This window comes from Penaeus vannamei, chromosome 8 (assembly GCF_042767895.1).
Source record: "Penaeus vannamei isolate JL-2024 chromosome 8, ASM4276789v1, whole genome shotgun sequence".
NCBI lineage: Eukaryota > Metazoa > Arthropoda > Malacostraca > Decapoda > Penaeidae > Penaeus > Penaeus vannamei.
The window spans coordinates 14,120,361-14,129,802 of record NC_091556.1 but is presented as its reverse complement, the minus strand read 5'-3'; the positions used below and the strand labels follow the sequence as shown (position 1 = coordinate 14,129,802).

Sequence of the window (9,442 nt, the reverse complement as noted above, 5' to 3'; positions counted from 1 at the left end):
GTCTCTTCCCCCCTGGTTCCCCTTCCTCATCTCCCTTTTCTCTTTAAACCCCTTTCCGCTTCCTTTCTCCCTTTTCCTTTTCCTCCTTCCTACCTTCCTTCCTTCGCCTTACCCCTCTGATGGTTGTGTAAATGATAAATGTGTATAACTGCTTCAGTCCAGTGTACTTGTCTCGAAGAAGAATGATAATGATATTGATGCTACTACTACTACTACTATTACTACTATATTATCATCACTACTATTACTACTATTACTAATGCTACTATCACTACTCTATTACTATTAGTACTACTATTACTGCTATATTATTACAACTACCACTATTACTACTGCTAGTACTACTAATACTGATAATGATAATGATAATTATTATTATTATTATTTTAACAATAACGATGAATAAGTGACAGCAAATCCTCAGTCAAATGGAATATAATTCAGGCGAAAAATGAATGCTCTGGCCGGCCCACAGACACGAAAGGTCCAAACGAGGCTCTCCTTCATGTCTCACTGAATTGAACATAAGCGCACCGTGCGAACAGATGGACGGAATAAAGGGCGAAACACAAGCAGAATTAATGTAGAAATGATAATATTATTAATGATGGCAATGACAACAGTGATATCGACAGCGAAGGGGATTAAACTAACGCTAAGGATTATAAAGATAATGATAGTTATTTATGATGACAGTGATAATGATCACAACAAGGATAATGATAAAGGTGAAAAGAATAATGATAATAATAATAATTAACAACAATGATAAAGACAGTAAAAAGTAGGAGTAGAAGAAAGCAAATGAAGCAAAAAAGAAAGGAAAATATAATAATGAAAATAACATGAAGGAAAAAAGAAGAAACGAAACAACATAAGAGGAAAAGGAGGAAGAAGAAAAAAAAGGCAGAAGAGAAAGTCGAAGAAAAGTTTTTAATGTATATCAATAATCCTAATGACGGTAATGGATAATAATAACAATAGTAGTAGTAGTAATGATAATAGTAATGATGATAATTACAATCCTAGTAGTAGTAATGCTGATAATAGTAATGATGATTATGATGATAAAGATAATAACAATAAAAAAGTAATAAAAATCAAGCTAACAACGATAAAAAAGTTTAGTATGTCCTGATCAATAACACTGATGGTAATGTTGATAATGACAATAGTAGTAGTAGTAATAATACTAATGATGATAATTACAATACTAGTAGTAAAATGATAATAAAAAATAATAACAATCAAGTCAGCAATGATAAAAAGTTTAGCATGTCCTGATCAATAATACTGATGTTAATGTTGATAATGACAATAGTAGTAATGATAATATAGTAATGATGATAATTACGATACTAGTAGTATAATAATAATAAAAATAATAACAATCAAGTCAGCAATGATAAAACGTTTAGTATGTTCTGATCAATAATACTGATGTTAATGATAGTGACAATAGTAGTAATGATGATATAGTAATGATGATAATTACAATACTAGTAGTATAATAATGATAAAAATAATAACAATCAAGTCAGCAATGATAAAAAGTTTAGCAAGTCCTGAAACGTAATAAGTCCACAGAAACTCATCTAAAAGTCCGAGTGTCTTGTTTCAATAAATGAGCTGAAGGGAAGGGCACTTTTTTTCCTGTTTTTTCGAGTAAGTCTTTCTTGCTTCCGAAGAGAGAATCCGAGTTGGTGTTTCCTCTTCCTTCGCCCTCGCCTTCGTCATCGCCAGCGGGGTCTTTTACTTAGATTTAGTTTTTTTTTAATTCTTATTCTCTTTATTTTCATTTTATTTTTTTATTTATTTTTTATTTTTTTGCTTTCTTTTTTTTAATTTTTATTCTTTTTTTTTTTTTGCTTCTTTTTTTTTCCTTTTAAATCTTTATTCTTTGTTTTTTTCTTTCTTTTTAATTCTTATTCTTAGCTCTTTATTTATTTAAAATAAATCTTATTCCTAGTTTTTTCTCTTTTTTTAATTCTTATTCTTGTTTTTTTTTTTTTTTTCTTTTTTGCGTTTCTTTTCTCGATTTTATGTTTTTTTTAACTTCTTGTTCTTTTTTCGTCCTCCTTTTCTATTCGTCTTCTAGTTTGTTTTTCGTTTTCTTCTTCGTCTTCTTTTTCTTCTTCTCTGCAGCTGCTGCTTCTTAGTCTGCTCCTTTCTATTTTCTTTTTCTTTTCTTCTTTTTTGTCGTTTCTTTTTTTCTCTTCATTTTTTTCTTTTGCTTCTGCTTTTCCTTATTTTCTGCTTTTGATTTCTGGTTTTCTCCTCTTTTCCTTTCTTTTTTTCTTTTTATTATTATTCGTCCTTTTCTTTTTCTTCTTCGTCTTTTTTCTTTTTCTTCTTCGTCTTCGTCTTTTTTCTTTTTCTTCTTCACCTTCGTCTTTTTCTTTTTCCCTTTTTATCTTTCGTCTTTCCTTCTTCCTCCTTTCTTATCACTTTTGTTATCATTATTATTTTTATAGTCATTATTATTGGTATTATCTTATTCTCTTACAATTATTATTATTCCACTTTATTATTATAATCATCATTGTTATTATAGTTATCATTAATATCATTATTTTTATCATCATCACTGTTATCATCATTATCATTATCAATATGACTACTATTACTATCAGTGCTACTGCCCTACGACTGTTTTCATTATAATTATTGTTGTTATCATTATCATTACTATCATTCCTTTTATCATTATCATTATTATTACTATCATCATTATCATTACCATTACTATTATCGTTATCATTATTATATTTATCATTATCATTATTATCATTATAACTATCACCATCATCATCATCATCGTCATCGTCACCGTCGTCATCATCATCATCATGATCGTCATCGTCATCCTTTTCCTTCTCCATTTCTTCCTTTTTCTCCTCATCTTTCTTCTTCTCATCCTTCTCATCCTCATCCGTATCTTCCTACTCCTTGGAGAGATGCTGAAAAGGAGAAAAGGCGAGTAGGAAAATAGATAGATAGGTAGATAGATAAATAGATAGATAGATAGAAAGATATACAAATAGTTAAGTAGATAGAGTTACTTAGATGTCTAGATATACAGATATAGATAGACAGATAGACATATAGACATATAGATGGATAGATAGACGGATAGATAGATGGATAGATAGACATATAAATGGATAGATAGACAGATAGATAAACATATATAGATCGATAGACATAGTTGGATAGACAGATAGATAGCCAGACAGATATTCTTAAGGAATTAGATGAAAATAAAACGGTTGAATGACAAGGAAAAACGAAAATAGAAGACGATGACGAAGCAAGAAAGATGAGAAAGGGCAACGGAACGAGAGAGAAAGGCGTGGAAGGCATCGTGACCCCCCCCCCCCCCCGCAGCTGCCTGACCCTCTTCCCCTCCCCCTCCCCCTTCCTCATGTCAGCTGTCCTCTGCCCCCTGTCCACTTCCCTCTTCTCCTTTCTCCCTGTCCCCAGTCCCACTGTCCCCTTCCCTCCTTCTCCCTTTCCCTTTCCCCCTCTCCTGCCCCCTTTCCCCATGTCACCTGCCCTCTGCCTCCTTCCCCCTTCCTCTGCCCCCTTGTTCTTTTCCCCTTGTCCCCTTCTGTCTTCTCCCTTCCCCTTTTGCCTTACCCCTGCCTTTTTTCTCCTTTCCCACTGCCCCCCCCCCCCTGCCCTTCTCACCCTTTCCCTTTCCCCTTATCCTCATTCTCTATTTCCCCTTTCCTTCATTCCCTATTCCCCTTCCTCTCCTACCCACACACACACACCCTCCCTCCCCATCCTCAAAATTCGAGGAGAGAGAGAGACTCGGAGGAAGAGGGAGGGCGGGCGGCGAGGAGGAAAGGAAGAGGAGAATGATCACCTCCCCGCCATCGGTAGGGCTTGGAGGCGATGAACGGCGCCGGACGCAAGTTTGCCTCAGCATCTCGTGAGTTCCTTAATGAGGGGAAGTTACCAGGAAACTGTCAGGTGATGGCAGGTGTGAAGGAGATACTCTCGGGGGGAAGTTAAGAGGGACTGGGTGTCGACGAAGGCCTCGGGGAGACAAAGGGGGGGGGAGGCGAGACGAGAAAGTGGGGAAGGGGAGGCGAGGGGAGAAAGGGAGCGGGGGAGAGAGGAGATAGGGGGAGGGGGAGAGGGCGACGTCTAGGAAGGAGAGGCGAGGCGGCTGGGGAGGAGGGTGGAGGAGGGGAAAGGTGAAGGGGACGCGCCTGGGGTGGAGAAGGAGGGGAAATAGGAAGGGGGAAAGGATTAAGATGGAAGAAGGGGGAAAAAGGGGGGGGGGCGAGCCTGGGGTGGAGAAGGAGGGGGAAAGGGTTAAGATGGGAGAAGGAGAAAGGAGAAGGCGCTTGGCTAGGAGGGGGAAGGGGGACAAATAGGAGGAGGAAAAGGGTCTTCCCTCACGCCCGGTGAGGGAAGAAGACGAGAAGGGGAAAGGGAGAAACAGAAAGTGGAATAAGATGGAGAGGCGAGGGAGGAGAAGGGGAAAAACAGAAAGGGGAATTGGATGGAGAGGAGAGCAGGGGATAGGCGAGGTGCCTGGGGTGGCAAGAGGAGAAATGAGGAAGAGAAAAGGATGGAAAGGGGAGGAGAGGCGAGAACGGGAAAGATGAGAGATGAGATAGTGGGAAGATGGAGGCGAGGGGAGAAAGAGAATGAGGGAGGGGGGGGGGGAAGAGGGAGACATCTAGGAAGGAGAGGCGAGCCGGCTGGGAAGGAGGGGAAGGGGGAGGAGGGGAGAGGGAAGGGGGAAGGCGGCTCAGCAGGAGGGAGGAGGGGGAGGGGGTAGACCCTAGGGGAGGAGAATGGGAAGGGCAGGGAGGAAGGGAAGAGGAAGAGAGAAGAATCAGAATAAGAGGAATAAGAGAGAAAAGAGAGGAGTGACAGAAGTAAAAAAAAAAGAGAGAGTGAGGAAAATATGTGTGTGTGTGTGTGTGTGTGCGTGTACATGTGTGTGTGTGTGTGTGTGTGTGTGTGTGTGTGTGTGTGTGTGTGTGTGTGTGTGTGTGGTTGGTTGGATGGGTGTGGGTGAGAGAGAGAGAGAGAGAGAGAGAGAGAGAGAGAGAGAGAGAGAGAGAGAGAGAGAGAGAGAGAGAGAGAGAGAGAGAGAGAGAGAGAGACTTAAAACTTGACTAAGTGAAATTAATCAAATTATACTAGTAACGAGTGTCTGCTTGCGGATTGGTTAGCCCGAATTCCACGTAATCGACTTAGGTTCCGAATCCCTTGGCAGAGCAAAAGGTTTCGTCGGGTCGGCCGCTGAGATGGGCGAAGGAAGGTCGCCGGTGAGGAAAAGACAAAAGGCTCCATTAATAGGTTGTTGGAGATGCTGTGATATTGTGAAGGACGAATTTTGTAGTCATTTGTGTAGACGGTTGACACGTGGCTGAATGTGTGCTTGATCGTCGTGTACGTTTGGTGTTGTAGTTTGTTCAGTGTCGTCACTTGCGTTAAATTTGCAAATCTATCTTGCTTATTTGCATACGTAGTCTTGTGCCGTCTGGAGCCAGAGCGCCTGCAATCCGGTTAGCATGACAATCGATTCCCGTTGCACAATGCAAGTGCAGGTGTAAAAATAATCATGCAAGGCGGGTGTGTAGGTGAACCACGTGATGGGTCAGGGAGCGGGCGAGCGGGAGTGCCACGAGTGCCACGGTGGGCAAGGGGGGCCGGGCCAGAAGTCAAAGGGTCAGCCGAGTGGCGTCACGTAGCGGCGAGGCGAAGGGTCAGCGAGAGGGAGGGCCAGCGGGGCTCAGGCAGCAAGGAGCAGGCAGTGTCTGGTCAGGCAGGGCATGCGGGGAGAGTGCCGTCCCTGCAGCTACCGTGAAGTTCCAGGCAAGAGCCGATCGGTCTCTGTGGCTCAGTGTTGTTCCCACCGTCGCTCGGAGTGGGTGTGCACGCTCTCCTCTCGGGGAATTGTCGCTCTTGCAATAACTTCGTGTGAATCTCAGCCTCGTGTGAGACACTTTGATATTCGATGTGAATGATAAACTGAGTCTTAGGTTTGTACTTTGATGGAAAAATGCTAGTGGTTTGGCATTGCATTAGGCAAACATGACAGTACATAACCTAAACTCGCAAGTATTACCTTTACCTTTGTAAGTGTACTGTATACATAGGGTCGATACTTGGAAAATAAAGGTATACCTCAAAAGATAAAAGAATTGTACGCATTTTCGTTTTTCCCTTTCTCTCGCCCTTGCTCGGTAATTACTTAAGTGAACAGCTTGAACTCGCCTAAGCTGTCGCTGAGCGTCGACAGGTCTGGAACTTTGATGCAATTTGTTCCGGGAAGTGTTTGATCACGGCCTCAAGGTAGGTGTTGCTCTGGCGCTGTGTGAACATTTCATTACTGCGCCTTTTGCATTTCGTGTTGACGTGTCACTGGCTGTTAACTCTGGGACTCTTGCTGTCATTACTGTGTTGTTTTGTGTAGGAATGCTTTGTTGAACGTGATGTGATTTGTTGCAAAGGAGAGGTAAATGAATTTGGGCCGAACGGAACATAACAATTGCGAATGAAAACTTAAAATGGGGGAGTTCTTTTGTTTTCACGCTGAAGTCATTTGTCTTTTTTTTTACGTATCATTCGCGAAAGGTCTGATGCAGATTCAATTAAGAGACGCTCCCGTTAGATGAAACTCGTGTCACTGAAATGAAATCATAATAACAACAAAACTTGACCTCGTTCCGTGCATGTCTCTCTCCTCTTTTGTCTTCGGATGATAAACTTTCCCGAATAGGCAAGAGCCATCCGGATTCTACAAAGGGCCGGAAGAACGCGGAATATTTTGTACAGAATTCTGAAGGACAGTGAAGAGTGTGCTCAAGATTTATATAACGCAAACACGTCGCTAAGATTTATGTAGCAGCCGGACAGAGATTTACAGAAACCCGCTTCACTTGACAGTTGTCGGCAGCAAGTAAAACTGCAGCGGGAATTTTTTTTCTTTCCTTTTTCGTGTGATTCTATACATGTAGCTTTTGATTTGGTATCTAATGGTATCGCTTTAAGAATTATTTGTTTTGTTATGTCTTTATATCGTTGAGACATGTTAGATTATGATTTGCAGGCAATCTTGCAATAGATGCACTTGAACAAAAACACTTTAAAATCTTAGTTTACTAGTTCATGAATGGAAATAATAAATAATTCAATACCTTGATTTGAAAAAAGTTAATGTATATTACTTACATTTAATATCCTAAAATGAATAAAAGATTTTATACTTGCTTTAAGCTCGGTAAGGATTGCATGTTGACTGCAAATGTCCTTAAGAATAGACTAGCCATTAAGTATAATTAGTTCCTGTCATAATAATTAGACCGTTTTGTGCGTTTGGTGGAAAAAAGAGAGAGAGAAAAAAAATCTTCTGAAATTCCACTCGGATTATCGAAATGTTATATAGATCGTTTCATGTTCGTGAACTTTCTTGCAATTTCCGGTGCGTTATCAACAGCTGTCCTGGCAAAGAGACTGCACAGCTTTTCTAAGTTTGGACACGGCGATGAAACATGCAACAACTGTCTGCTATTTGGATTCTTTCTCGTATTTTCGAAAATTGGAGATATGATCTTCGCTCTCACTTAAGGGTGAGTGTTCATCTTGTGCTTGGTGTGTTTTATTCAAGCTGACATTTTCTTCGATTAGGAATGAGAAAAAAAATATAATGAAAATTAGAGAAATATATAGTAACCGTGCCAAAAAAAATGTTTGTGATGATACTTTTTCCTTCTATCTCCATTCTTTCTCCTAATTTCGAAAATTGGAGATATGGTCTTTGTTCTAATTTAGGAGAGAGTGTTCAGCTTGTACATGGTGTGAAAATGAAGATATATAGTGACCGTGAAAAAAAATCGTGACAATCATCTCTTCTCTCTCTCTCTTTTCCCTTCTATCTCACTCTTGTTCGCTGCATATTGCACGTTGCATTATTCGTTGCCTTCTCTCTTGTGTGTTGGATTTACTTAACCTCAGCATTGATTTTCACTGATTCCTGCGTGCAAGTGAAGCACTGGAATATACACTCTCCTCTCTACGGAAGGTCCTAGAAAGTTATGTCAGAATATCCAGTGATGATGATGGTGATGGTGATGATGATAGTAATGATAAGATTATGATAATAATGATAAAAAAGGATGATGATGAAATGATGATAACAATGATAATGATAGCAATGATGATGATAATGATAATAATAGTAATAGTAATAATGTTCATGATAATAATGACAAGGATAATGATAATATTGATGATTATCATGATCATCAATATTATCATTATCGTGAAAATCATTATAATGATAGTAGTTGTAGCAGTAGTAAAGATCTGATGAGAATTATAGTAATCATTATGATAATAATGATCAGGGTAATCATAATGGTTATGGTAATGATAACGATAACAGTAACGACAAAAACACTTGCCTCGTTCGAACGAACTTCATTCCCCACAACCTCATACAAAAAAATACAACACCCGAATTTATTAAAAAGAACAATCGTTAAAAAACAACAAAGCACAGAAATAGTCCCAAACAGCAGCCCCTGGTCCGGACTCGTGTGCCTGTCCGCGGAGAGGGAGGGTCCCGCCCATCCTGACAGTGGGCGGGGCGCGGGGTAAGTGCACAAAGTGAAGTGCTGTGATTGAGGACGAAATAAAGTGGCCGATCGAATGGATTTTGGCTCCGGGTCGAGACGATGGGAGGGGGAGGGGGGGGGAGGGGGAGGGGTCTGGATGGCTGGTTTTCTAAGTTTCCTTAGCATTCTATTCGTCTTTAATTTTTCGACGAAATCGCCTCTTCGTTATAGAAATAAGGGTCTTGTTTTTGAGATGTACAATGAACTCACGAAATTCAATAATTCAGTTGTTAGCGTAATGGAATTGTTCTTGGAATCACATGTTCGGTGGTATGTGTACATACGTATATGCATACACGTCCACCAATACCGCGCGTGCAAGTGTGTGTGTGTGTGTGTGTGTGTGTGTGTGTGTGTGTGTGTGTGTGTGTGTATGTGTGTGTGTGTGTGTGTGTGTGTGTGTGTGTGTGTGTGTGTGTGTGTGTGTGTGTGTGTGTGTGTGTGTGTGTGTGTGTGTGTGTGTGTGTGTGTGTGTCTGCTCGCACTCTCGTATGTGCGTCAGCTGTATAATTTTCTGTATGTATGTATATGTATGTGTACATATAATAAGTCTGCACACACGAGAGCCTTTAGTCCCTCCTCCGTCGGGAAAGCAAGTCCCAAGCCAGCATGAATGAATAGGCACAACATACTATTTGTAACATATTGCGAGCGCAGAAAAGGGAGCGCGGATGTCCTGTGTCGTGTTTGCATCTTGTAAACAGGTTACGGACGCGGGTGTACATGTCAGGAAATGTTTTCATGGTTTGCCATACTTGATCAAAATGAGGGATGGCATTTTGTTGTATGTTTCA

General features: G+C 40.5%; 1 protein-coding gene across 2 annotated transcripts in view; it reads left to right on the top strand.

The window, feature by feature from the left end:
* The first annotated feature begins 5,778 nt into the window (after window positions 1-5,778).
* LOC113817325 (DBH-like monooxygenase protein 1) overlaps window positions 5,779-9,442 on the top strand; it is a 452,414-nt gene continuing 448,750 nt past the window's right edge. For both annotated transcript variants that reach the window (XM_070124386.1, XM_070124384.1), the window contains exon 1: window positions 5,779-6,324. The gene's annotated coding sequence lies outside the window, so the exon portion shown is untranslated. The remainder of the gene's footprint in view (window positions 6,325-9,442) is intronic.